The following is a 22,770-nucleotide window of genomic DNA, read 5'->3' as shown; positions in this document are numbered from 1 at the left end:
TTGATGAGGGAGGAAGGGGGGAGGGAAATAAAGTAGTACCTAGACAAGAATTACTCGGATGCGGATCCTCAATTCTACTCTGAGTTCAACAAGGACTTACAATTATAACTCCACAACACATCCTCTAGGTAACTCTCTGTCTGTTTATGAGCACACATGAATGTTCAATCAGGTTTTGAATATAATTGAATCTATTTAAGAAGGGAATTTCACTTCTCAGGAGTCAAATAATAATCACAACAGCTGAGGAATAGAAAATTCATTCTTCAGATTATCAATTAAAAAAAACAAACAAAACGGGTGAGCGAAAAAATACAACGTATTTTCATCACTAAATATGTCGTCTATCAAAGTTGCCAACAAATATATAGTTGAGTATGCGATTTTTTTATCTGGGAGGTAATTAATTAATTAAAAAGCAAACATGACTAATTTTATTTTTCGACGTATCCTTCGTCAATGTCGGCGCACTTTTTCCATCGCCTGATCCACCACCCGTCCATATCCTTTCAGATGTCAATTTCCGACATAGGGCTTGTGACCCCCCTAAGATGTTTTTACCTCCAAACGATCTTCCTGCGAGATTTTTTTTTGGCTTGAGGAAACAAGAAGAAGTCTGGTGGTTAAAAATCGGGAGAGTAGGGTGGGTTTGATATGGTATATTTCCCACGGGAATCCAAAAAATGATGACCTTGACTTTAATGGGAGTTTGACCTCTTATAGGTACCCATTATTTTGATTGTTGTTTGGTTGCGGTCGTGGTAAAGGATACCGAATACTCGTAAGTTGTCTCAATTGATTTTATGTAACCTGGATGGATCTGACAAAAAAAAAATGACCTCAAAAATTCCTCTGCACATCTGACCATTCTCATTTTGGGCTCCCCTTTGAGAATTGAGGTACCCATCTTGCACAACGTTTTGAGAGACCAAGATCTTTGGTGAAGATTTGGTTGACGGGCCACAATGAAAGGTCATGCTTGAAGGAAAACTCTCTGACTGTGACATTTTCACGAGCGAGGCTGGAAACAAAATCATCAACACTCCTTATTGTAATTATTTGTGAGAGGGGAGGCCAAAGGATATTTTGATAGTCCGTTTTTGAAAGTAATGATACCTTTGAATCAGTTTATTAATATCAAGAGGAGAATTGGTTTGAATGAAATTTTCATCTGTTTTTTAAATTTTTACAATATCTTTAAAAATGAAGGAGCAATGAAAACATTCGCATATTCAACAATTCAGCCCCCGTACATTTCTTTTTGATTTACACTCACGAGGATTTAGACCATTTGCACATCCCTAAACATCCCCTCAACTACGTAGTCTCGGCCCTGTTTATATTTTCAAAGAAAAAAAAACAGTAGAATTTAAACAATGACTATGAGGAATCCTTCCTATATTTGTAATTGTTCTAAGGTTACAAGGACTAATCTAGGTTTAATCTAGTATGAAATTAAAATTTGTATTTTTTTGCTCTTACAGGGCCTACAAATCTTTTAAACTCCATCGGCAATCATTAGAATAGTATGGCCCTAATATTTTCTTAAGTTTACAATAAGCCGATGAATGTAAGCAGTTAGGTATTATACAATATATAAGACTTTTGCATGTCAAATCTAATTGAATATTTTTTATATTTCTAAATACAATACGATCAACTTAATGAAGTAAAAACATCACAAAAGTAATATCTTTTTTATATATTTATTCAACAATTTGATAATTGTTTTTGTTTTTTTCTGCACAAGTCAAATATTTGTCAAGTTAAATAGTAATTAATGTTCTACAAAGGCCCATTAATTATAATTATATATATTTAATTTTTTAGCTATATCTAAGTGCCTCATTGATTAATTAATGGATATGAAACTGATGGTATGGTTTAATGATACCTTTGTTTAGGTTGATGGTATTTAGCGTCGTTCTTTCAACTCAGTGTAAAATATATATCAGACCAAAAATAGTTAAAAGCAATATACAGAACAAAAAGAAACTGCTCCAGGCGAGGCTCGAACTCGCAACCCCGGCATGTCTCAATACTGTCTATAAGTACCGTGCGCTAACCAATTGCGCCACTGGAGCTGGATAGGAGGAGGAGAAGAAATATAATAGAAATTCCCAAGTCTTTATTTGATTGATAAATTTATACTCACGAGGATTCAAACAATTTTAGCATCCCTAAGCATCCCCTCAACCACGTAGTTACGACCCGTATATATTCAAAAAATAACTTTCGTATTTAAAAGGAATTACTATCACGAATCTTTGATTTATTTCTAATTGTTCTACGGTTCCTACGGCCACTATGTTGCAAAGACTAATCTAGGCTAAAGCTAGGAGGGGCATTATTTTTTTCTATTACAAGCCTACAAATGTTTTAACTGAGTGTGAAATGAATATCAGCCTATGTAGTGAAGAACAATCTTCAGAAAAAAAAGAGAGACTGCTCCAGGCGAGGCTCGAACTCGCAACCCCGGCATTTCTCAATACTGTCTATAAGTACCGTGCGCTAACCAATTGCGCCACTGGAGCTGGATGTTTATAAGAAGAGAAATAAAATAAAAGTTAAAATTTTTTTATTTTCTTCACATCTGTTTTAAAATATCATATTGGAGCTTAACATTAAACATGTGAGGAGGAAGAAATATATATATTATAAATAATATACTCGTATTATGCAGATATGTAAAAAAAATAGGAAGAGAAGTATTCATTCATTGAAGAAAGTGAAGTTGCTAAATCATTGAATGAGGAATTAAACATCATAAATAATTGCAAAAAAAAAAAAAAAAAACAGCAACAAAAAACACAACTTATATTGTTATTTTTTTAAAGCTTTTTTGCAAAATGTAATATAAATATTGATAACCCTTCTGACATCATTAGAAAAAAGGAAAAATAAATGACTCATAAAAAAATAACCTTAGTATTTCACAAGGGGGCCATTTTGCAAGGAAACTCGGAGCTCTATTGATAAACAAACTCATTGTTTCTCCTTATCTTTATATTAGGGATGGGGTTCGGGTATTTCGAGAGAGGGAAACCTAGTAGATATGGTTAATTGAACTTTGGACTCGTGTAAAACGATTGCTATTTCTAAGGACGTATGAAGCATAACTATAAATAAATAAAATATATTTTTAATATAATACTAATTTAGAATGTAAATATAGTATTTAAATTCTAACAAGAAAAATAACTACATTTAGAGTGTTGCAGTTCCCCCTCCCAAATTATAAATCATTGTCAGAATCAGATGGCCCTTTCTATAGAACTGCAATAACGTCAGTCGAATACATATACAGTTACTAGTACATTAGCGTAAGTTTTCATTGTTTTCTTTCAAATAGATATTGCTGATTGACAAATTTACATTCACAGGGCACATTTTTCATTAGTAGCATTGGTCACTATTTGAATGTTGGATTTAACTATTTTTTAGCCTAAGTTATTATTTGTTTGTTCAAGGACCTCAATTATCTATTTCTGGACGATAGACTAAAAGAGAAGAAGAATATATTCTTCAGCTTTGCAAAACGTTGTCTACTAAGACTTTAGTTACAGGGGATTGTAATTCTCTACATAAGTGAAGGAAAGGAAAAAGGTTTTGATACAATGAAGATCAATCTGCTCAGCAAAAATATAGTTCAAGAATTACCTGAGGGGACTGCATTTGTGACTGGATAGCAACAGAAACTAAATGGCTTTGTACACTTTTTTATTTTTGGTTACCTGTCTTGATGGTTTACAGCTCCACTTCCTTCAGCAGTACCTTTAAATGATCTCAATGTAGTCAATAACTTGATCCGTTATATGAAGATCAATAGATCTTGAGTAGATGCAGCAATCAGGGCATTTTTGGCACATTTGTGGTACTCAACTGATGAACTCGTATCATTACCATTATTTTTTGATCTAGAAAGCTAGAAATGACATCAAAACATAATGGTATCGAAATTACTGACTTTAAGATAAAACTCTGCAGCAAGACGGAATGCCAAAGATATTATCTTCCAAATCAAAATTGACGAATAATCTATGTATTTATATGTGTAAAGTAACTACTAATTTAATTATAATCCTAAATTTATATTATTATATAAAGATGATAATTAGTAAAAAAGAAAATAACTAAAAAGGAAAAGTTATTATTATTTTTCTACTTCTTTTCTCAACTGAAGTTTAATAATGTCTTCTTTATTTAATAAGGGATATAAGTGCGATCACATATTGCTTAATACAACCAAGGCAAGTGAAGTGACAAAAGAAATTGTAAAATAAGATAATCTTTATTTGATTATAGAGATACGTTACTTTTCAATATGTTTTTTATAAAGCCCATAATACAAAAGTTTTGCTTCATACACGTTTAGAAATAGCAATTGTGTTAGAGGTAAACGTTACCCAAATTTGTTAAAATTTTGTATTTGGCTTCTACTTACCTAGCTGCAGTACCAGTGCTAATATATAATATATAAATAATGCTGATTCTGATAATGTTGGAGCAACTGCATCACCCTACTGTATATACAAAATTTGTAGCAACATTGCTTCTACACGGCCCTTGAATACCTTGCACGACGAAATCACGAAAGTTTCGAGCCTACTCCCTTTCAACTGAAGCTTCAAGATTTGTTACATTTCTGTGAGGTGTCGTAAAATCCTTCCTTTCAACTTTGACCCATACAGGATAGTCGAGAGGTAAAAGATCAGGTGATGAAGGAAACCACATTTCCCATTTCCAAAATCCTGCTAAATTTTTCTTGCACTAATTTTGGACTAATGTTTTGTGTGATAGAGTTGAAGTTGTCCGAGGACAAAGCTTAGATCCCACAATCATTTACAGCCACTCAGACCGTGTTAGGATTGATTTGGAGATCTTTAGCAAGGGGTTTTCATACTTTTTGTTGGCTTGTTCTCTATTTTTGCGCATAAGCAACTCAGGTCAGGAACTCATCAGGCGTATTTTGTTGTGCCCACCACTACCAAGCCTCCTGTTAAAGTCTTCTACACCCTTCGTAAGTTTCTTGGCAGTAGCTACAAGCTTCCTGGAGCATGGAATGATCTGGCAAATATCTCCAGTTGAGAATTGTGCGCCCAGAAGATCTAACATACACTGGCCTTGGAATTTATCTTGAACTATAGTGTAGATATAAAAATTGTTGACGAATCAAAATTGTTCAGTTTGAACTACTTTACAGACTTATACCTTAAAAAGATGCATTTAAGATACGAGTAATCATAAGGGATGCTTTCGTTTTGCTTCATCCTACTGTACCAAATATGTATGAAACGTAATAACGTTAAACGTCTGGCTTTATGCACGGCAATAGTATCGTGACAAAACTCAATATGATTTTTAACCAATAATTATGACGGAAAACATTATGAAATGTGAAAAATCCAAGCTCAAAGCAAAGTTTATATCACAAAAAATGAAGCAAAGGAGTAATTTGAACTTTTCAACAGAAATTCGAATTGTGTAATATTACATTGATGTTCCGGATAAGTGTATTGCAAGTACCCATCCCTACTTTATGGTTAATACATTCATAGCATGATGTAATGTCAGATCAATGGAAGTACCACATCAATCCTCAAATGAATAGAAATAATAATAAAAACACACAGAACGGATCAATTCTCCAAAAAGAAGAGAAGATATATTTCCATTATTCCATGAGTTGATACTCATCTTTTTTTTGTATGGACGGTCATAATGGAGTCAAATTCTATATTTTATTATGTTCTTACAAATAATAAGTGACTGACTGATGGGGAGGATCTGATAGGTCGTCCTTATCTCCCTCATTAAGTACTCCTCTCTCATCGATTCATAGGTAAAAAAATAACATTCTTCTACCCTCATAACAAAAGTAAAAAAAATATATATATTATAAAAAATGTAAAAATATTTTGCAATTGGTCACATATTTATAAGTGTCTTTCTGCAGTAAAAATTTAGTGTTGAAACTAGGTCCATCTAAAGGAGATTCCTTCTAGTAACATTGTATCATCGCTTGGGAGAGGGGCAAATATTATTTGTAATAATTTTATTAATAATAAAATTATTTGATAATATCCTGCCGATTGCATCAGAAACCGAAGCCATCAACTTAAAATTGGAGAGCTAGTGGGTTTTAAAGGGGCTTTAACTAACTCCATTAACCTATCGTCCAAATCTGAATTTCCATAAAGTTATTCCCTTCTAGATTTTTTGCTCAGATATTTAATTAACTTTTTAAATAAAAGACAAATTAATTAAATGAATTATCATTATATAAAATTTCAAACCAAAAATCATAATGTGTAATAGAAGTTTTTTTTTTTTTTTTTTTTTTACATAGATGACTGGACCACCAAAAATGTTATCAGTAAGCTGAAATGGAAAATGAGCCATTACAAAACTTCGTATGACATCATCGTAGTTTTGCTAATTTGAAATAATAATTGATTTTATACTTGTACAGTTTATTAAAATATCGATCCACCTAGACTTAAGGCTTGGATACAAATCTATCAAGACCGTTTTTTTCATTATCTTGGTCACGGTCCACATAGTGAGACCTTTCCATCTACTATCATGATCCTCCAAATTGCTAATTGTCCAAATATCTTGAAAAAGTCGAAATCCCTCTCCTGGTAAAGTAATAATATCATATTATTCTCTTCGCTTCACGAGGCAAAGTTATGTCCTAATTATTAAAATGTAACAATCATTGAATTTCAACTTACGAAAAAAAGAAAGAAGATTTCTTATAAAAAAAAATTTACCGTTGAACATACTTATAAATTGTATATGACTCATTGTGAGTAAAGTTCTCATTAAAATATCCTTTTTTAATTTTTTTTGTACAAAATAAAATATTAAAACAAAAATAGGACAACTTCTTCTTCGGTAGTTGTTGTTATATTTGGAACATCAAAATATTTTCCTCTATAAAAAAAAAAAAGGTTCCCCCTTTACTAAATTATTATTATTATTATTTAAACGCCTTTCAAGGAGACACCAAATTATAGCTTTATAATATTTGTAAGTGTATTATATATTTTTTAACATTATTTTTTTAGGTCGTAATATAAAGTAATAGTCATAATATATATAACGATGAAGACTACAGACAGCTCGAACGTATCCATGTACCTACTCATTACAAAAGATAGGTCAGATCCGGATCGGATCTTAAAACGAATATATATCTGATGAAATTTCGGAATCCAAAAACAAAATTAGACGAATACTAGTCTTTAATTTTATGTGTACTTTAACCGAAAATGTGGACCTAAATGAAATAGGATTAGGGTTACGTTTTTATTGATATCCCATTTTGGGAGTATGATATTCCCAAAAATCATCAGTGGCACTTTTCATTTTTCATGAGTATACTCACACGTAGCTACTCAATACTTATATTAGTTCATATGAAGTGTTCTCTCCTCAAGAATGAAAGAATTATAATAAGAGTTTGAGAAAAAAAAAAAATAATGAAATGTTTGGATGTTGATGAGTGCTTTAATCGTAATAAAAACAAACAAAATTCATTTTTCATACCAGTGTTTATGTTTAAAAGTACAAGTACTTCGGATTTGGTCCAATACCCATCCTATCTCTACTCAACACTGTTAAAATATTTAATTCAATACACAAACACATATCAGTAGTGTAAATAGGGCAAAGAACTAACTAATTCATCCTCATGGAGACTTTTATACATTTATCAAATGATTTCTTCCCTTAAAAAGTGACTTTTTTTTCTCTATGCTTTATTCATACATCATAATTCATAATATAACCAACCGATGAAAAATAAAAATTTCCCTTCTTGTCAAGGGGAAAAAATCATCTTTGAAAAGAAGCGGAGGTTTTTCTTTGAACAAGGTTCTCTAATACTTTGTATATAAAGTTCACTTCACCAATGTGACTGAATGAGTGATTTGGACCTTATGTGCATTGGACTTTGAGCTACTTTCGCGATTCGACAACTTTTCTCCTATTAGATCCTTTGTCACTCATATTAGACCGTGTATCGATTTTAGATCGTTAATGTTTTTTTAATTTGTCTCATATAGATATGAGTCACCAGTAAGTAGTCATGCGCCGATCCTTATTTTTTCCGTCTAGTCTAGTCTTAGGACTGGCCCTATGATCCTTAGGACTATCGGTACGTGGGACAGGTACTTCAGACCGTTGATTCTTGGGACTGTTTATTTTATTACCATATCGATTGTTTATCAAGCCAAATAAGATATATATGAGATATATGTTAAGCAAAAAATAATCATTTTTTATTTTAAGTATAAAACAAACATTTTATATTTTTACTTGTGTAATTAATTTTATTATTTAACTGATTACATAATATATAAAAAAGACCAACCTCAATGACGTCACGAGGGATCGATTGTGCCTTCTTTGGGGGCAGACAAGTGGGATTGGATCACTGTCCCCAGTCTTAAATAATCACCCACACAACACTACATATCAGCATCTTATGTTGAATGACATCTATATGAAGCTTGGACATTTGAAATCACAGCACGTCATCCACTGCATTTCACTAAGATATTGGCCAGCTAAACCGAAGGTTTAGAAGAAATCGATCAAACCCGATTTTTTTAGTGGGACTGTTCCGGATCGGCTTAAGGGGAAAGGTAATTCCAGTCTCTGAAATGTATAATGCCTAATATTTTTTTACCCTTATGCTAGGGTTTTTAAAGTTTTAAAATCTCATATGTGGCATATCAATACACAAAAAAAAACTAGATTAACCTGTCTGAAATTGAGTCTGGATTACATTTCGTTGACCCATTGTGAAAATATTCTATATGGATAGAAGCATGTACTGAGATATTTAACTTTCAATATTTGGGTGACTATATCTTCGTCAATATTGAAGCTATGAGATTTTAAATTTGCTATAATTATTAATATAATCTAGTCACTAGATAGTAAGATTTTTAAATTATTTATTTCTGTTAAAAATACCAAATTCATTAAATGCATTTAGCAGATAGTATATTTTTGTACGGAAAATATCTTAAATTCAGCCCTAAATTGAATATAGTTTGGATTGTATAATTAAGTTTACATTACAAGGATATACATAGGGGAGTCCGCAGGATTATATACATATTTCTTTTTTTTTGGGGGGGGGAGGGGGAGAGAGACTTGGTTTTGGAATTTTCTGAAATATAGTAAAACATGGACTCTTGGTAAAAGCAAATTAAAATATTAAAATTAAAAATAAAATAAAATTGGGTAAGTTACACATCGAAGTGGTGTTTATGTTCCTATCCTTTATATAGATATCGTTCGAGATTTTTTTTAAATAAACACATTGATAAATATGTTAGTAAGAAATTTTGTATCAAATATTTTCATTACAATATCAAATAAAGAGGTTATTAAAGATTTAAAAACACTATCAAAAAATGCCCAAAATTCATAAATTCAGACAAGTTTCAAATCAAATTTTTTAATTTTGGACGTTATTCGAATCATATTTCTTAATTTGAGACACCATGAAATAGCAAAAATATATGAGATAAATATACATAGGAGTGCAATTACTGTTTGAATATTTATCTCTTGGGTGGATAAAATTCAAAATACAACGTAACTACTCTTTTACGCAGGGGAATCCTTGATTATTTGACAATCCTTGAGATGAAGGATCTCATATTATTTTATGAGAACGAATATAGATGGAGGAACAGACACATGGTACATAAATTGGAAGAAGAAATTAATAAAAGAAAAATCATCACTCTTTTTGTCGTATTAATAATTAATATAATTTATAAAGGATCATGTCTGTGTTTCCAATTTCGTCTCGGGGAAGAATATAATGGAACCAGTTCTGCGGTATGATACCATGTACTTCATGGATATCTCCAATATCCGATCTCTACTCGGATTCTATCTCTAGCCAAGTATCTATGGAGTCTAAGTCGTTTCACTTTAACTCATGGAACGTAGGGAAATAATCAACTTTGCAAAGATGAGCTATAAGTCTCGTGTATTTTTTGTTTCTGTCATCAACTTCAGAAAGTTAAATCCTCATTTCCAATACGATCCTATATTTCATTGATACTCTTCCATGTCAAAATGTATATTATCCTGATAATGTGTTGCATCAATTATGAAGAGTAATTATCTCTAACTCTAAATCCTTCATTTACTTCAACAATCAAGAGTAGTTATCATTTATATTTCGATAAATGATGTTGATGTTATAGCCTTTTACATCCTTTAGTTCAATTTATCAATATTTATTATTAATTACAACCTCACTATCTGCTTTAGACATCTTTTTATTACCGTTCTACAAAAATCCAAGTTATCCTCCTTATAGTGAAAGTCTTCATTCACTAACTTGGAAGATTCATGTTCGATTTATTAATAAGCACCTCGATAATTTTTATGTATTTAAGAATATAAAACGAAGTCAGCTATAGGATTAAAGAACTAATATATTACAATTTGCCACTCCGTTATTGCTCAATTCAGTTTCTTATTGATTCAATATTGTTTTCAAATTGTCTAATTTATTGTTTTATTAATCAATTCATTTAATATTATAATATACAATTAACAAAGAAATTAATTTGAGTTCTTAATTGATTAATTAGTTCGAATATATCGCCCTGCTTGGGTAATAAACCATTGGGAAAGGTGGAACATAATTGGATAAGGATTATTCAGTCGTTTCATCTATTCCTTCCATCAATAAAAGGTATTTATCCAAACGACTTCAAGATCCAATTCCCCACATTGGCAATGCTTCAAGGGGAAAAGTCGCGTTAATCCAGTTAAACTTAATGTTGGTATGAGCACCTGTTAGGGCATCCATAACAATTATTTATGCTTGAAAACGAAATGTGGATAATTTTCCAAAGGTGATGAGTTGGAGTGAAGGGACTCGAACTGTGAGACTCCAGAGATACTTGGACAGTTCTAATTCGGAGATATATTTAACCGTCAATCAAATATGTATTGGATCTTTCCATGGGATAAATGACATTATTTTGACGAAGTGGATCCGTCATATTCCTTCCCGAGACGGAGTTGGATACACGGATATAAACGTGATCCCTTTTATTAATTATTAATATGATTGATGTGAGGCTTGAGGGAGTTGAATGTACCGTACGTCTCTTCCTCCTATTCTTCTTCCTGATCAACAACTATTTGAATGATTTTTTCTAATGTATATAGCTATTTATTTGACTATTTAATGGGCTAAATGTTATTTTATTCAATTAAAAACACTGTCCGATAATATGAATTTGTCAATTATTTGGTTCATTTTATCAGACAGCGATTATTTTGCAAATAATATAACAAAAATACAGCAAATAAATAAAATACTAATGTCAAAACTCCTATTGAACTCGAACATGGGAATTTTGTTCTAATGTAACCAAATAGAGAGGAAATATCTTCATATTATTATCACCATATAATGTAGAAGTGTTGAATTTTAACTACAAATAATTAGAACCTCGAACAATGAACTTTTGTTTCTCAAAACCCTAACATCAATCGTTTCGAAATTTTAGAGGATTATTTAAAAATGTGTGATGATTACATAACAATCTCTTTTGACATTCTTGGTTGAAGTACTAAAGAATTGTTGTGACTTGACCGTTAAGTGTCCCACAATTTGAAACGTTTGACGATGCGTAACAATTTCAAAAATCCAAAGCTATTCACAGAAAATTTAATGTTTTGTATGAAAATTTAACTAATTAAATTAAATTTTAAATATTAAATTTTCTAGTAAAAAACAAAATTCCTAAATTTCAAGAGACTACAGGGCCTCCAGGCCATCCCTGCGGACGTCCTTGATATATAAATATTTCAGTAAACTATGAGATGATACAGTTTACTAAAAATGTTTCTTTATTCTATTACATGTAGCTGTTGAAGTAGAATATTATTATAATTTTATTTGTGAAAAGCTAATATTATGGATTGTATACCACTCACAATTTCTATGAAGGAATGCAGAACTTTATTGTATGTAGTTATGATGGTGAAACCCGTATAAGACTGAACAGACTCATAGCTCATTGCAATTCAGTAACTTCTGAAATGAAGAAAAACAACGACTTTTGGCAAAACCAAATTGTACAATCAAAATTTCCATTTATCCATTATAATCTTCCAAAAGTTTAATTTTCTGTGAATAGCTATGAATTTTTGAAATTTTTCTTCCAAAAAATTAATATTTGTATTTATTTACCTAAAAATTAAATATTTAAAATTTAAAAAAAAGTTTGATATATGAAATTTAATTGAACTTCAAAAAGTGATATTTAAAATATTAATTTTTTTGTGAAAAGCTATATATTTTTGAAATTTTTTGCAAAAATTTAATATTTGAAATTTAATTTTTTAAATTTTTTTCCACAAGTTTAATTTTCTGTAAATAGCTATGGATTTTGATTTTTTTTGGAAGAAAATTCAATGTTTTAATTTAATTTTTTGAAATTTTTTTGACAAAAATTTAATTCAATTTTTGAATTTTTTTTCATAAAGTTTAATATTCAAAATTTTGATTTTTTGAAATTTTTTCCAAAAAATTTTATTTTTGTGTTTAGCTACGGATTTTTGAATTTTAAAAAATAAATTAAATATTTTTAATTTAATTTTTGAATTTGATTTTTCCAAAAAATTGAAATATCAAGCCTCCCAAAATTATAATCCTGCGGACACCCCTCCTAAACTATCAAAAATTAGCATTACAATAATAAAATTAGAAATTGATATATTATATTTGAAAGTGTCCATGTCAGAGCCAAATACAGTCCCATAAATCAAATGAAGGTTCTAAACAATATTTAACATCTTGGATACCTTTACTCATCCCAGAAGTTTGAATACAAAGCCTATAATTGTCTCAAATATGTTTATGAAATATAGACCTGTATGTATATTGAATTAAAAAAATAAATTGAGATATTCTCTTTTTCTTGATTTTCGTAAGATTCTTTTATGTTGACGTAGAGTTGATTTTTTTTTTTTTCAACTACTCCTTTACCCATAATGACCAACTATTAAGTATTTTAATTTTAAATTTTTCCACCAAGCATTTGCTATAATTTAATAAATAAAATGTTAAATCAATCAAAAGTCAATCTTTTTGAAAGTCCAACCCCAAAAGTTTAAAGTCAATAATCAAACGAAAATTTTAAACTATAGCTACAGTTCTTGGGGTATCACACCTCACTCCCAGAAATTTGAATACAAAAACTATAATTGACCAAAATATGCCTACGAAATATTGGGCTGTATACACATTTTGTATGAAGCAAAAAAAAATTGCACAAATCTCCTTTTCTTGGTTTTCTTTTAGTTTGTCTTTGTGTTAACTCAAGACATAAAATAATTAAATTTGTCTATTTATAATATAAAAAAATCAAATATTCAGAATTTAATTGTTTCTTTTTTATATATTAAAATCCCCACAAACTAAAAAACCGATCCTGATCAAGAATAGAGACCGAATTTTGTGTTTTTAAAATCTGTTTACAAGTAGTTGTAATGGGGTGAACACTCTATAACTTTTGATAGTGTTCTGAAATACAAAAAGAATCACAAAATATATTTCAAATGCGTTCATACGAAACATATAATAAAAAACCCAGTGGTAAGGCTCACACTTTTCTTTAGAAACAATGAGTTTCCTACTAACCAGATGTTAAAAAAATGATGATGAGATGGTGGTTGTGGTAGTTGTTGGACCACCCTGGGTATGGTTTTGTGTGTATCATTTGTATATGAATATCCGTATAATTGCTATGTTCTTCCCTTCAAACTCTGTGTATATTACATAAATACTAGGGTTGATCTTCAGTTCGAAAATCCTAGACATGTCTGTGAAGGTTATGAATTTTGATAGAGCGAACTAATTCAGTCCCTTAAGGAAGTTCGGTGAGGATCATATCTATTTAAAATTATAAATAAGTTGATGATGACGTCAGTCGTGTTTCAAAATTGTGAGAATCGACGTAAAGAAACGTCATATGAATGAAGTTAAATGTATTTGTTTAAATCCTATTTGTACAACTCATAGATCAACGATTAAATTTCGATCAAAGATTGACAAATCCCTCTAAAACATAGTTTTCAAACCTAGGGTACATGTACGCACGGGGGTACATGGTCGGTCCTTACTTATTTGGTCCTATGAATCCCTAGGACCAGCCCTTTGGACTGTCAGTACTATAACTGATTAATAACAAAGAAATAAAGTTGAGTTACGTCATCAAAGACCTAACTTTATAAGTTTTAGGAATGATATGCAGGACTGAACTGGACCCAACCAATAGTAAACTGGACGGGACTGCAGTCTTCAGACCTAATTAACAACTGAAACAATATACTAGTAGGTATTTGAGTATTAACATGTCCAATTTGATATACATGGGGATATGGCCCAAGAGATAGCGATCATATCCTATTTGGTCATATACAGTAATAGGCCAATGAAAAAAAAAAATATTTTTTTTGAAAAGAATTAAAAAAAAACGGATAATTGAACTTCTGACTCGGGTAAAACCGAGTATTTACAACTGCAGGTCATTTATTGGTTTGTAATTATATTATAAAGAACCTTCATAAGTTAAGAATGCAACTAAGAAACGGATGAAGGAGGACTCATAGGTGTCACAATAGGGAGAGGGGCATTGGCAATGATATTATTACATGGTTAGTCAGCAACGATTTTCAATTCTCACTGACAATCTACTAACATAACGGATGAATTAATCCCGACTCCCAAATACAAGGAATATAACTATGGAGAATATTTGAAAGCCTAAATATAGTGTAAATAAGGAAGGAATCAAACGGAAAAACAAATTTATTTGGCTACATTTCTTACTTTTTATGTATTACATTTATCCATGGAATTCTAAAGACCTGGAATAATCACGCAGAGTTTTTATTCCCATATGAGGGAATATAAAAGTATTCATTGGTGAAAATAAAAAAAAAAAAAAAGAGTCAGTCATTTTTACTCGATTCCTTCAAAAGGGAAAATAAAGAGAGAGAAAACTAAATTGCATGCTTGAGTTTTCCATGTGTCTATAATTCTATGGATTATTGGACCAATGTGCCAAAAATAAAAAATTACATTTCTAATGCCAGTAGTTTAGAGTTGTCATAATTTTTGCCTAATAGATTGATACCTCGCAGAAAATCGATTTGACACCGAAAAAATTGGCGTATGTTTGCAAATGATTACATATTGTTGTACGGTCTAAGATCGTTCTCTGAAATATCGGCCGAAATAGGTATAGAAAATATCACTGTAGACTGAACTGAAAAAAAAGTTCGGTCTTTCCCAGAGTCTCAACACTAATAAATACATAGAGGGATGACAAAAACTGAGGGAGGGAGTGTTTAAATGAGACTTAATAGTCTTCCCCTCCCCCCTATATCTTTCTTTCTTTCTGTCTTCCTTATTTCTCATCATCGTAATAATTATTAAAACACCACTCGTAATTAAACCCCATTTGAATGTTAATGGGGACATATAAAACGTAAAGGTAAAAAGGAAAAAGAAGGATTGATTAGCATGTAATGTGTACATTGTACAAATTACATACCTGAAGAAACTTCCATTGGCTCTCACGAATATATTATATTATGTTGCTGTATACTCATTATAGATGTCACATCCGTAGATAAATGAACCCTTTTTATCTATATAAGTTCATTTGGATCTATGTATTCCAAGGGTTTCTAAAAGATACATTTTTTTTTTGAATTTTCTTCTAATACCTTCTTTGTTCAAAAACTCTTTTTTTGTTAGTTTCTCCGGAATCGCTTCTTATAACTCCATATGTATCATATTTGATATATGAGCTTTAGAATCACAGATTTGAGTAGTTTGACAATTTTTTTGTCTCAAAACTTGATAAATGGGATTGTAAAATATATATAATCTATGGATTTTCAAAGATGAATTTTGGGTAGTAACTAGACGTAAGCAGATACATAAGATCAAAATCAAAAAAACAACACATCCGGGAAATATCCAATATCTGCATCGTATCGGTATCGGAGAAAATTCTCCGATTTTTTTTTACTTGAGTAATATGGATATATAATTCATGAATTTTAACTTACAAAACCAACTACAAATAAAAGATAAAAAAATTATCAGAAAATCTATTTTTTCAAATGCCATAACTGTAATTAGATTTTTTCTTTTTTTAATTTGATCTCATTTTGAAATATTTCCGATACACTGGAGATATATTTTTTTTTTTTTCAGGAGGTCATTATTAACACCTAAATCCATCTCGTGATCAATGATAATTTTGAATTTGATCAACTTTACTAAATATGAACACTCTAATATCTATGGTTCTAGAAATGTTGAACGAATAATTTTTTGCCGAAGGTCATTTAACCGAAGGACAATTTGTCAAACAGACATTTTGACAAAGGACCATTTAGAACATTTGGCCGAAAAAGGATATTTAATATATGAAATTCAATGAAAGCATGATAAATAAGTACTGTTCATACTATATATGAGAACAAAATATGTAATTCACAAATTTCGTATTGAAGAGTTAAATGGATAAACAAGTTTCACAAATACTTGAGCAAGAAAATTCAACATTAAAAATACAATAAATGTGAAGTGAAATATAAGACACCTGAAATGGTTGAAGGCCTGAAACCTTCCCATAGAGTTGTCCCCAATCATCCGTACCGCAATTAACCAAATTAGATAACTAGATGAGTGTCGTATTATTTAGTCATTAAATATATTTATATGCACATTTATTCAATAAATAATATTAATTGATGGAATTAAACATTGACAAATGAATTTAAATTAATATTAGTTGGGACAAATAAATATAGTTTTAACGGGATTTTCATTCTAAATTGTAAATTGGATTGAATGAATATATAGAATTCTAAAATTCATATTCTTTGATAAACACCATATAAAATCATTATTACAAATGAAATTACATATTCAAATGTTATTGTATTATTCTCAAAAAGGATTCATCATGTTGAATGATAATTAATTCAGGCAGAGAAGTATTTAACACTTCTTCCATTCGAATTCCTGTTGTGTTTGTTTTTTTATTTAATTTATTTAAAGTACTACAAGGTAAAAATACTACATTCGAACCACATTCTACTGAGTTGTGTTTATATAATGATAATTAATGACAAAATATTTTCTTCGCAAAATAACACTAAATAATTAACCCTAATGACATATACAATAAAATTATGGAAATCGTATGGTTCGGCCGTGGCGTAAGCACTATTTTGATTGTCAAGGATATCAAAATGTATTAAAAAAACTAATAGTTTTCTTTTTACTAAACATAATGTCTTACTTACTTGAATCTGTCATTACTTAAGCTATTAATAAAATGTCCTAATCCGATGAGAAGACGAGCAACAAAAAAGTCAGCTAACTGATCCTCTGATTGTAGTAATGCAAAAATTATAGATAATAGAAATTATTTTTTGAAAAGTTGGCTATAAATTAGTTTAGAAATACTTAGCAAATCATTATTCTATTTCAGCAATGCACATTTATTAAGGGGATATCCAAAAATAAGTCATTTAGAGTAAAGTATTATTATTACTCTTGATTATATGTAAATGACTAAATTATTTTTCTATAGTGTAATATATAATAAGTAACTTATTACTCAATTAAGTAATATTACGCCACTCAAAAATTCGAATTTATTTCTTATGCCCTTCCAATGTTAAAAACATATTGCGTCATAGAAAAAGTAATAACCATTCTGTTTTTAGAAAAACTACAAGTATTATTTTACTACCCAAATAACCAATACTCCAAATTAGAAATAGTTTCGGATTATTTACCCTTTTTTTAAGTCATAGGTGGGCAAAGTTTTCTATGAAATGTATCACATTAAGGAAATTGTAACTTTTAAAGGATCGTATTAAAACGGAAAATTATATTTTTTGAAATTATATAAAATAAAATTACCTATTTAAAATGTTAAAAGGTCAAAATATATTATTTATAAGAAAAAATAAATTGGTTTTTTAATGATATCGCCAAATTATCAACTACTCCTAAGTTTATTTTCGCAAGCTCTTTATTTTTGTTAAACTTTTACCCATAATAAGTGTTCTGAACGTTCTATTGTTTAAACTAGAACTTTGCTACTTTTAAGCTCTGAACAAATTTCTATTATTAAACGAAGAAAAAATAACTGATTGACCTACTAATATGTAACTTTTTCTGTATAGAAACTTTATCTGAATCACATTTCTAACCCTTTATAAAAGCTTTTTGGCAGACCAGATGTGGACAGCAGGCTGCAGTTTTCCCACTCTTGATCTAAGTTGTTTATTTTGATTGTGTAGGATTTACATGATATGAAAATACTTAAAATAGATGCTTTAAACCAGTGGTCAGTACCGGGCTGCACAATAATTAATTAATTATTTTTCTGTTTTTTTTATCTTAGTCTGGGACGATAATAAATTACATTATCTACGGTTGTTAGGAGAAGAAGAAAATAATAAGTATTAATGCAAATTACAAACGATATTAATTGTGCAAAGTATTTTTTGATTATTTTTGCGTTAATTGTTTTCAATTGACTCATCAAATTTCACGGGGAAGAAGCTATAATGCCTACCGCATTATGTTCTCTGTGCTTTTTGTTATTTGCATTCATACTTAATAATTTTTTTATTTTCCTACTAACTTTAGATAACATATTAAGTCCCTCTTTATTATACCTCCTGTCTATTCTCCTTACAAAATGATTAAGAAATAGGTCTCCAGTTGGCGCTATCTAGTTGTACTGAAACACGTTCAGGGATCCCATTGATTTAGCGTTACAGACAATTTTTGATGTTATAATAGCCTAATATTGTTGGAGCAATGCCTTAATAAAGTTCCATATGAGTACACAGTGGATTCACTTTTATTATTATTATTATTTTAGACCCCTTCCCCAAGTCAGTAACAAACAAAAACAAGTGTTAGCCGTTCTGTAGTTAGAAAAAGGTTGGGGAACACTGCTCTAAATGATACGACCGTATTAATATTCCTAAGAAGATTTTTTGATCAATTAAGGAAAAAATATTACTCACCTACAATAATTGCCACTTTTCTTGTTAAAGCAGGCTTTAACTCCATAAATTAATTGTTTATTGTCTGTTAAACATCAGTTTCTCATTGTATTCAAACCATGCCTGATCTCTCTGAAGAAATCTGGACCAACAACTTCCCGAAGCCCTAACAAAATTAATTTTCTATCTACAATCAATTCTCATAAAGAGGTATAGGGGGATCATATATATCTGCACTAGAGGTGGATCGCCTTTAGGGTATGTCGGGCTAAGAGGTGTCCGGTTTCGGGCGAAAATATGAGAATCCATATATTAAAGGCATTCCAAAATATACTCATGAGAGCTAAATATATTTAAAACATCAGGATGTAATAACTCATTCAATTTAATGAAAAGGCATTAATTTTGAAGCAATTCATATTAGTCAACTTATTTCAATGTGTTTATGACTTTTCGATCTTACAAAACACGCCAATTTTTTTAATTTATAATATTGGAGGTTGGTTGATTAGATATTTTAGGTTTCTAATGTATGTCAGTATGAAATCTTGTTTGTCCCTTATTTAAAGTTCTAGGCTGTAGTAGAATCACGAAGTTTTTCGTATCAATTTCGGTATAAGAGGATTTTGAAATTTGCTCTATCGCCTGGGAAATAATTTCTCCATGAAAAGTACACCACAGACTCAAAGATACATATGAATGATTTAGGACAGGGATTACATCTGTAATTTGGAATCTTGCATCTATATTTTTATACAGTTTGATCAATGCTGAACTTAATTCTTTCACAGCTCTTTGTTTGCTTATTTTCCCTCAGAATAATCTGTCATTAAACCTTGGGCTCAAGGAGAGTTGAAATACCCAAAACATTAATTTCTTCCAATTTGTGAGGGTAACACTTAGTAAAATGTCCAAACATCATTTTTCTATGAGTTACACTAACAAATTGAAAGAAATTAATTTGTTTATTCTGGACGGAATCCACTTTTACTCTTTATCCTATCCCCTAAGGCCTTTAGCAAAAAATTTGATATTTAAAACAAAGTTTACCGATCATGATTAGAAATTAATTGTTGCGATTATTTATACTTTAATGTAGTCATATGATTTAACAATGAAGGCTCCTCGTTCTATAAGTTAACTTTGTCCTAGTGACACTATTGTTAAGTTTTCATAATTTATTCTTTATTTTATAGTATCCAGATGTCATTTGAGTTGTTCAGTAACGGACGTTAAGGAGGGGAGAAATTAACAACTGACAAAAAATACGAAAAATTCCTGACAATTAGGAAGTATGTACCCTCATTTTGATGTATTTCCGGTTTTGATCCTTTGTGATCCAGATACAAGGATTTTAATGATAACTAATTAGTTCAAAGATATTTGACCTGTCGATGTTTATAGGTAGTGAATATACATATCTCTTTACCTTATCTCCTGGGGACAGTAAAAAAACTGACTTTGGCAAAGTTTGAGGACTCCCAGGCCATTTTAGTTTGGACAAGAATGTATTTTGGGCCAAAAATGGAGTTTTTAGGCCTCTTGCACATCCCCAAATATGATGTTATGATAAAAAAATTTACTTTTTATAATTTTTAGTATTCGGTTTGTCAATTATTAATATTATGCAATAATGTCAATTATTTACACTTTCACTGTTTTATCAAAAACTAGGATTAATACTCGGCATTGGCTGGAGTTATTAAGCACCATCGAACTGACAAACTATCATCAGTGTTACTCTTCGTTTTTCATGAGCACACTCACACGTTGTTACTCAATATATCTATATATGATAGATATTCTCTCCTCAAGAATGAAATAATAATTATATTAGCTTGAGAAAAGAAAATTAACATGACGTTATGACTAATGACCCAGGTAGTACTTTAGTTTTAGTTTCCTGGATGAGCCATAGCTACACACGCTCGATATTACATGCAAAACGCCTGCAATATTTCATCAATATGACTATGTTGTTATTTTTTAGATATACATCAGGGAGTGCTATTTACCATGCACCCTGTATACACGCTCGAAACTCCAAGCAAAACTCCTCCAAGATTTCATTCATAATTTTATGTACCTATATATATATGATATATTTGCAAGCATCCATACATTATTTTTTATTTATGCTAGATAGCTCTTAAGTTGTATTCATCTTAATTTTTATAGATCCCGACTCTTTGCATTGACCTCTTTTCATGCAGAGAAGTAAGAGTATACATGTTGGGATACGAAAAATGATGAACTATGCCTGGCCAGGTTGAAGTCAGGGGAAACCCTGATGGAGGAACGTAGCGATTCTGACGTGCTAATCGATTTCACAACAATTAGTAATATTGTTTGCAAAATAAAAGATGTTTTACTCAATTTAGTCAAATCCTGTGGTCACATAATGAAATGCTCTAATTCTATTAACAGAACATCCCTTTAAATTTAGGGAAGCAAGAGTTGATGTTATTTATTAAAGTTAGGAGTGATCTTTGCTTTATTAATAATGATAACACAAGACAATGTTCATCCTTTTTGTTTAAGGACTATCATTTTAACTATATTTAAATAATGCTTGATGAAACAAGGGTCAATTTTGACCCCAAAATACAATGTTTCCAAACTATAATAGTCTTTACGGGGATAAAAATGGCTTGAGAGGCCTCAAACTTTGCCAAAGTCTACTTTTACCTCTCCACAGCAGATAAAATGCAAGGGAGAAAAATATTAATCCGAAAATGGGACAGTCTATTGAACAAAATATCTCGTCAAGTATCTTGATCAGTATCAAAAGAAGGGGGGAAATAATCTCAGCATGAGGAAATTTTTTTATGTACTATTATATTTTGGTTCATTGTAGTCATGCACATAGTAGTTGTTGTCACTGGATGACATTCCTTCCCTTCTTAGACAGAAGGAACATTCCTGGGGCCTATTGTACAACATATTATGTATGTTTGTATAAGCATGAAACCTTCTATTGTATGGACCTATCTCCTACGTTCCACTCGTATTTGTACTTTTTATTTTTTTGTAAGTTTTTTAGTAGCTTGTTTTTGTTCGCCAAGAGTCAAATACTCATAATAATATGTACTAATCTCTCCCCCTCTCCTACTAATAGTCAACACAATTCAATAAATATCCGTCACATCATTATATAGACAAATGAATTCTCCTGTTTGATTCTCACGCCTTCAAAAAAAAAATCTGTCACAACAATGTTAATACATATTTTACAAAATATATATTTTTTTATTTATAAACAGTAATGGCTGCTAAAGCTATCAGTTGCCTTGATTATCCTCCTATTGAGAAGATTTTAAAATAATGTATCAGAGCTGGGTCCCTGGTTTCTAGTATTGTTTTTGAAAATATGTATTTCAAATAAACTAAAACTAAGATATTGAAAATAAATTAGATCAATTACATAAACTTGTTAAAACTTGACATAATCAACGTGATATCACTAATTGGTATTAAGAAATATTCTTATTGTAATGATTGATATCAAGACATGGAGATCGATGTGGAAAAAATAAAGAGTAAATTTACGAATTATAAGATTGTATTAGTTATTAAAACTTTGGAATTCTTCATTCTATTTCTTGATTTTTGGATGAAGAAAATCTTTGCTTAGAAGTGAACGTTGTTTGTTTT

General features: G+C 30.4%; 2 non-coding genes across 2 annotated transcripts; both read right to left on the bottom strand.

Annotated features, from left to right (window-relative positions):
- Window positions 1-1,996: 1,996 nt before the first annotated feature.
- On the bottom strand, window positions 1,997-2,084 carry TRNAI-UAU (transfer RNA isoleucine (anticodon UAU)). The gene is given in 2 exon segments: window positions 1,997-2,032; window positions 2,047-2,084. It is a non-coding gene; the product is annotated as a tRNA-Ile (tRNA).
- Window positions 2,085-2,446: 362 nt separating this feature from the next.
- On the bottom strand, window positions 2,447-2,534 carry TRNAI-UAU (transfer RNA isoleucine (anticodon UAU)). The gene is given in 2 exon segments: window positions 2,447-2,482; window positions 2,497-2,534. It is a non-coding gene; the product is annotated as a tRNA-Ile (tRNA).
- Window positions 2,535-22,770: the final 20,236 nt, after the last annotated feature.

The sequence above is a fragment of the Lepeophtheirus salmonis genome, chromosome 1, assembly GCF_016086655.4.
Source record: "Lepeophtheirus salmonis chromosome 1, UVic_Lsal_1.4, whole genome shotgun sequence".
Lineage (NCBI taxonomy): Eukaryota > Metazoa > Arthropoda > Copepoda > Siphonostomatoida > Caligidae > Lepeophtheirus > Lepeophtheirus salmonis.
The sequence above is the reverse complement of the archived record's forward strand: the minus strand, read 5'-3'. Positions and strand labels throughout refer to the sequence as shown.